Consider the following 7,668-nt stretch of genomic DNA (forward strand, 5'->3'; position numbering starts at 1 on the left):
CTTTCTGTCACTCAAGACACTTCAAGAAGGAGGTGTCTCATTTGGAAATGGAAAGAAAGGATATATTCTTGGGGTTTGAAGAGTTGGAAAGTCGCTGGAGCACTCTATTGAAAATGTGTTCTATGTAAGTGGACTGAAATATAGTCTTCTCAGTGTTTCCCAAATATGTGACAATGGAAATAAAGTAAAGTTTCTATCAGAAAAGTGCATTGTTACTAATCTGGTAACAAGGGAAGTAATTCTAATAGCAAGGAGGCAAAAGAACATGTACATTGCTGACCTGGATTGTAATGACCCTCTTGGTTATTTCTGTGTCTTGCCTTCTGTGTGTCGTTTAGAGCGTTCCTATAGCGACCCCAAGTCATTTATGACTTGCTGGGACTGACAGTTCGGTCACTTGGTCGTTCGTTTGGTCTTGGTGCGAGTTTTTGTGTTTTGGAGCTTATGAACCTTGAACGATCATTTTCGATCAAAAGTTCAAGAAGATGACATCGGAATCCAATTTTGACGATTCCATCAGCTCCAGAAGGGTTATTTTAGGCTAGTAGCATGGTCGACATGACTCTCGAGGTTTTCAATGTGAGTCGGTGCGATTAGGCGTTTTAGCCTTTGAAATTTGGCTTAAGTTTGACTTTAGTCAACATTCTGAGTAAACGCGCTCGGATGAGAATTCCGTCAGAGTGGTTTAGCTTCGGAATGTCGAGTTTGGTCTAGATTGACCCTTCTTTTGTGTCTGGAGGTTTTCGATATCCTTCCGAGCACTTTTTGTGGTTTTTTGACTTAAAATGACTTTTGGAAGTGGGACCCACTTTTTATCGAGATGACCTTTGATGGAAATTTTGACTGCGCCGTTGAGTCTGGAATATCGAATTTGGTATGATTGCATATCTCATTTGCGTGCACGGGGTTTCGAACGAGTTCGGAGCACCCCGTCGGAGTTTTAATTTTGGGAAAAATTGCAGAAAATCTGCTATTTATTGCAGAAAAACCAACAATATTCCCCAAATTTCAAACCCTCATAACTCTCTCATCTCTCAACCGATTTGGGCGATTCAAAAGGCAAAGTTGTGAGATTTTTCGAGGAAAACGTGTTGGTGAGCTCGGATAGTGATTTGGAGTCCCCGTTTGAGGTAATTTTCGTAAAATACCTGCTGCTGTTTCCTTTTTTTTTAGTTGATTAAAATGGGATTTTCTTGCTTGTTGGTTTTGCTGCGTTTTGAGCCCCGAATTGTGTTTCATTTTGGAACACAAGTTTGGGGTGATGCTTAGGGTGTCTTGACGGAGTCAAATTTGGACAGTTCGGTGCGAGTCCCACGATTCCCGTTTGACTCCAAATGGACCCATCTCCGTTTGTTGTGATTTTGGTGTCTAAACGACAGTAATAACGTTGTGACTCTATTTTGATTGCGGGGCAGCGTTTCGAGACCGTTCGGAAAGGGAAAGCTCCGAAGGAGTGATTTTGGAGCGCGTGTGATCGGCCTACAGGTAGGCTACGGTTTGCCTCTCTTAGATTGAGCTCGAAAATGTGAATGCATGTTGATTAGTTGGGATTTGGGTTGGGTAGTTATTGAATCATGCATAGGTGTTAAGAAAATCATATTTTCGGCCTATTTCGGGAATTATCGGGTAACTGTGAGCATGCTTTGTGTTATTAATGGACCCTCCTCGCTATGTGGAGTGCTTTCATGATTAATTACTGTTTATTTAAAGCATGTTGGGCCTTAGTTTAGGTTTGACTAGGGCTTGCCTTAGAAATACATGATTCGCATCCGATAGGCCTTAGTTTTGCCCCGACGTCGCTCGGCCGGCTTAAATCCCTGTAGACTGGTGTAGCAGACTTGAGTCTGATAGTTTGGGCCTTAGTTAGGCGATACTCTTTCTCCGACTATAGTTATCCTTATTTTCCCCGATGTTACGGCTTCACGAGTTACATCAGCAACACTAGTTCTACTTCGCGATTTGAATTTGATTTTCGATTTGGTTCCAAGGAATTACATTGATTGGGTAAGTATGGACGGCGTTCCACGGATATTTATGAGTGTGGATCGATTAGGACTCTTCTAGCAGCTACATTGGCACCTTATAGAGCATCCGGTTCGAGGTCCGGCCTCCGTACTGTCAGATTCTACTAATTAGGGTTGAGGTTCTGGTTCGATGTTCTTCGTTCATGGGTTCTTTTATGCAATTCTCTTTAGTTATAGTTATTATGTGTACTCGTCGGGCTTATGGTCCTTTAGTTATAGTTATTCTGTGTACTCGTCGGGCTTATGGGGGTCCGTTCGGGTTTTTATTTAACTTGCGCACGAGTGTACCTTCTGGGCTTATGGGGGCCCAGTTAGGTGTAGTTAGCTTATAGATTACTTTAGTTAGTTCTTTATACACTCGTGTGCATTCCATTGCTACTTAGATTTTCAGTTCTTTGTACACTCGTGTGCATTCCCTTGTTAGTTAGATTTTAGTTCTTGACTTCGGTTTGTGTTATTCCTTCTTTTCATATTGCCTTTACTTTTCAAGTTCAGTCGGCCTATGATGCCTACTGGGTACCGGTTGTTTTGGTACTCATGCTACGCTCTGCATCTATTTCGTGATGCAGGTCCGGGCACTAGTAGCCAGCGTTGATCGAGCTTGGAGCAGATTGTTCCGGAGACGGGAGTGAGCACACCACGTTTTGTACTATTTCAGTCTCCATCTGTATATATAGACTTGTCTTTTACCTTTCGAGACAGTCCAGTCTCTGTTGTCCACTTTTGGGACTTGTACTCATTTTGTTAGTAGCTCTGTACTAGTGACTTCCAGGTTCTGGGAGGGATCTTTATTTGTATATATGTTTTTGGTTTGCTTCCGCCTGTTTATATTGTTATTTCCCTACTCTTGTTTAGTTTCTACCCTCAGACCCATTACTTGTTGTTCCGGGTTACGGGTTGGCTTACCTACTGGTGGGTTATAGTAGGTGCCATCATGACTTGAAAAATCGGGTTGTGACATGGATACTGCTCAGGGAGATGATCTTACTTGTCTCAGTGCTCAAAGTGAAAATGCTAATATATGGCACAGAAGGCTCGGACATATGAGCTCCTCTCTTCTGAACAACTTTCTTACAGGGACGTGGTCCATGGATTACCAAAGTTAAAATTTAGTGACAACAAGGTGTGTGATGCATGTGTCAAAGGCAACCAAATCAGATCTACTTTCAAGTCAAAGAAGCAGGTGAGTTCTTCTCGCTCTCTTGAACTTATTCACATGGATCTATGCGTGCCTATGAGGATTCAGAGTAGGGGTGGAAAGAAGTACATTTTGGTAGTGATCGATGACTATTCAAGGTTCACTTGGGTGATGTTCCTAAGGTTCAAGGAGGAAACATATGATGTACTAATTACTTTCATTAAAATGATTCAAGCAAAGTTAAACTACAAGATTGCGAGGATCAGGTTCGATCATGAAACTTAATTTGAAAATGCAAAGATTAACAATTTTTGTGCTAAAAATGGGATTCATCATGACTTCTTTGCTCCCAGAACACCTCAGCAAAATGGTGTTGTGGAAAGGAAGAACAGAACAATGGTTGACATAGCCAAAACTTTGCTTATTGTCTCAAATCTTCCAAAATCCTTCTGGGCTGAAGCAATCAACACTGCATGTTATGTAACCAACTGTTGCCTGATCAGGTCCTTACTGAACAAGACACCCTATGAGATGTTGCATAACAAAAAGCCCAAACTGAACTATTTGAGGGCTTTTGGTTGTAAGTGTTTTGTACTCAACAATGGCAAGGATGATCTAGGAAAATTTGATCCTAGAAGCGATGAAGGAGTGTTTGTAGGATACTCATCCTCCAGCAAAGCATATAGAGTTTACAACAAAAAATCCTTGTGTATTGAGGAAAGCATTCATATGATATTTGATGAAGCTTGTGCATTGTCAGATTTAAATCACAGAGATGAGAACGAACTGGAAGAGCTCCTTCAAACTCAGAGAGACGAAGTGAATAAATCTCTGATTGAAAATGCTCAAGATTCAGGAGATGCCGACCAGAAGTCATTAGAAGGAGTAAAAGAAGATGATGAGCCTGGAGAGGGACCTGGTACCTCTGCGAATGCAGACTCAAACGAAGAAGAAGAAGTAACAGATCAGCCTCAACCATTTAATGCTGAGTCTAGGTGGAAACACCAGTCAGCTCATCATCTTGACAACCTTGTTTCTCCCTTGAACTCTGGGATGCAAACCAAATCCAAGGTGAGAAATTTGGTCGCATTTTCAGCCTTCATATCTAGAATTGAGCCAAAGAACATCAAAGAGGCTTTGACAGATGCTGACTGGGTAAATTCTATACAAGAGGAACTCCATTATATAGTTTGAGCGGAGCAGAGTATGGCACCTGGTACCTAGACCTGCTGACAGAACTATTATTGGGACTAGGTGGGTGTTTAGAAACAAGCTTGATGAAAATGGAACTGTCACAAGGAACAAATCAAGGTTGGTGGTTCAAGGATATAATCAAGTAGAAGGCATTGACTATGATAAAACATTTGCTCTAGTTACCAGAATGGAGGCCATCAGAATTCTCATTGCCTTTGCAGCCTATATGGAATTCAAGTTGTTTCATATGGACGTCAAAAGTGCTTTCCTAAATGGTGATCTGAATAAGGAAGTGTATGTGAAACAACCACCTGGGTTCGAAGTCATTGATCTTCCAAATCATGTGTTCAAGTTGGACAAGGCTCTCAATGGACTGAAACAGGCTCCTAAGGCCTGGTATGAAAGGTTGTCCAGCTTTTTGCTAAAGAATGATTTCAAGAGGGGCAAGGTTGACAATACTTTGTTTCTAAAGTCTAGAGGGAGAGAGTTGCTTATCGTTCATGTGTATGTGGATGACATCATTTTTGGAGCCACATCCGAAGTCCTGTGTGAAGAATTTACTGCTCTGATGGGTGATGAATTCAAAATGAGCATGATGGGAGAGCTGACTTTTTCCTTGGGTCTACAGATCAAGCAAACTCCCAAGGGGATTTCAATCTATCAAGAAAAATATATAAAAGAAATGCTGATAAAATTCCACATGATTGATTCAAAGACTATTGTTACCCCCATGGGGACCAACTCAAAATTAGGAACTGATGATTCTGGTGGCTTGGTAAATCAGACTATGTACAGGGGAATTATAGGTAAATCAAACTATGTACATGGGAGGATCTTAACTTCGAAGTTCGATTACGATTTTACCCCTTCACTAATAAAATATTAAATAATAATTATATGGTGTTAATCCATTATATTTCTAGATATAATTAATTCACGGAATTCTAAAATGGAGTTTGCTGGTAGATGAAGTGTTCCGTAACAACAAAAGGCAGTAAATTATATCCTTTAAAAACTAAAAAGTCCTTAAACATTAAACATCAAAATGTCTTCTGAATTACTAGACATCTTAATATAGCACACACATTTAGATTTTAGTCAGAAACTTTACATATCCCAACTTTAACCAATCTAATTCTCATAGATGCTAAGCATATCATCAATTTTTAAATGACTTTTATAATTCATGACTTATAATTATACATACCAAAAAGTTGTTTTCAAAATCACTTTATATTAATGCATACACTTTGTTATTCCGATGTATAATTGCTGATGGATGATCATTGGTGAATGTAATTATATTGCTCATCACAGTCACTTTATGTTAATGCATACACTTAGTTATTCTAATGTATAATTGTTGCTGGATGATTGCTGACGGATGTTATTGCTCATCACATACGCAACGAAAAAGAGGTAAATCTAATTATGCTTTCTTTAGTTATTGAGGAAGTTCCTCCATTCTTTTAAACTGGAATTGTTGCTCTCTTTAATTTTGTTATTTAAAAGTTTTAGAATTCATTAGCTATTTTATTGTTTTTAGTTTACTCTATTCCATCTTATTTTCGAATATTTGTGGGATGAACATAATGTATATCTAAAGTTGTATAATTTATTGTGATGCTATAATAATGTAATGGATATTGATAATTTTTTTATATATTCTCTTCAAACATTATATGACATCGAACAACTAATAACTAATGTGAAATCTACGTATCAAAATGATACAATTTCTTAAAACTATTTGATATGATTGTCATATTGTCCATTTGATGTTAAGCTTTAATTTGGTGTTAAACTCCTTCTCTTTTGATTACTTAATTTTATGAATAACTATTTATACATGTAATTGTATTTAAATCATATACAAATATTTATACTAAGTAGTGTGAAATACACACATATTTTCTATTATGAATTTTTTTTTAATTATATAGAAATTTTTTAGTAATTACAAGGGATAAACGTGCAACGCACACTCCTAAAAATTAGTTACCTTAAAAGCATGAACTCCTAACTTAAAATGTTAAATTACTATAATATCCCTAACTTAGGTTGTGACTTTTCCGATGAGTTATGACTTTTTTTCAAAGGGTTGTCCTTTTTCGATGAGTTGTGACTTTTTCAAAGGGTTGTGATTTTTCGATGAGTTGTGACTTTTTCAAAAAGTTGCGACTTTTTCAATAAGTTGTGACTTTTCTAAAGAGTTGTGACTTTTTCAATAAGTTGTGACTGTTTCAAAGGGTTGTGACTTCTCGGAAAAGTCATGACTTTTCAGATAAGACACAAAAAATATTTGTTCATATTACCCTTTGTTGACTTTAAATAGAGGGGCTCCTCTCAATTTTCCACCACAATATTTTTTAATCTTCTACTCTTCTTCTTCTTGCACTTTAAAATTTTTTCTGTGATTTATTGTCGTTGAGTGAGTTCGAAGTTTAGTGGAATATGAGGTACCACTATTCTAATGAAGTAAGTCGATCTATCCTAAGAGGGTATATTTCATAACCTCAAGTACTTGAGGAAAATAATGTTGATGATATAATAATTATTGTTTTGCTTAATATATACATTAGTTTGTAATGTTCCAATATACGAAGTTAACATGATGTAGTCTAAATTCATTGTTTTTGTTAACAATTTCTCTTGTGATGTAGATAATGCTTCTGAATATCTTTTTTCAAAAATTAGAGAATTCTCACAATTTGTTTTTGATGTTCAAGACAAAAGAATGACTTTATTTATCAATGCTACTTATGTGATTAGACTCTCTAGAAGTTTGCTTCAAAATAGTTATTACAATATAAACATTGCCCTTTTGCTTTTCTTATTTACTATTTCCTAATATTTTAGTATTTTGGACAAAAAAAGTTCTTATGACTTGTAATAACGCCAATTGAAGTTTGTATTATTTTAATTTTTATTATTTATTTAATAGCTAATTTTATGAGATAAATATTTTCATTAATGCAAATATATATTTATATTTGGGTAGGTAGTTGTATTTAAATTAAAGTATTACATATGTCACAAATGTATTATCAAATTAACAAAATCTTTTAACTTCAAAATATATTATTTTAAAATATTCCAGGTTCTTTTCTTTTTAGAAGAAAAAAAAACTCACAACAAATGTGAAAATATGTGAATATATAAAATGTGGTTATTCTCTTCACATGTTCATATGACGTCTAAACAATTTGACGTGGAATACACATACAAAGCACATCTGGTTAGATGACAAGAAAAATACAAAGAAAATATTGTTTATAAGGTAATATTAGTGAGAGAAGACTAATTACATGA

Source organism: Solanum tuberosum, unplaced genomic scaffold (assembly GCF_000226075.1).
Source record: "Solanum tuberosum cultivar DM 1-3 516 R44 unplaced genomic scaffold, SolTub_3.0 scf00144, whole genome shotgun sequence".
Classification (NCBI taxonomy): domain Eukaryota; kingdom Viridiplantae; phylum Streptophyta; class Magnoliopsida; order Solanales; family Solanaceae; genus Solanum; species Solanum tuberosum.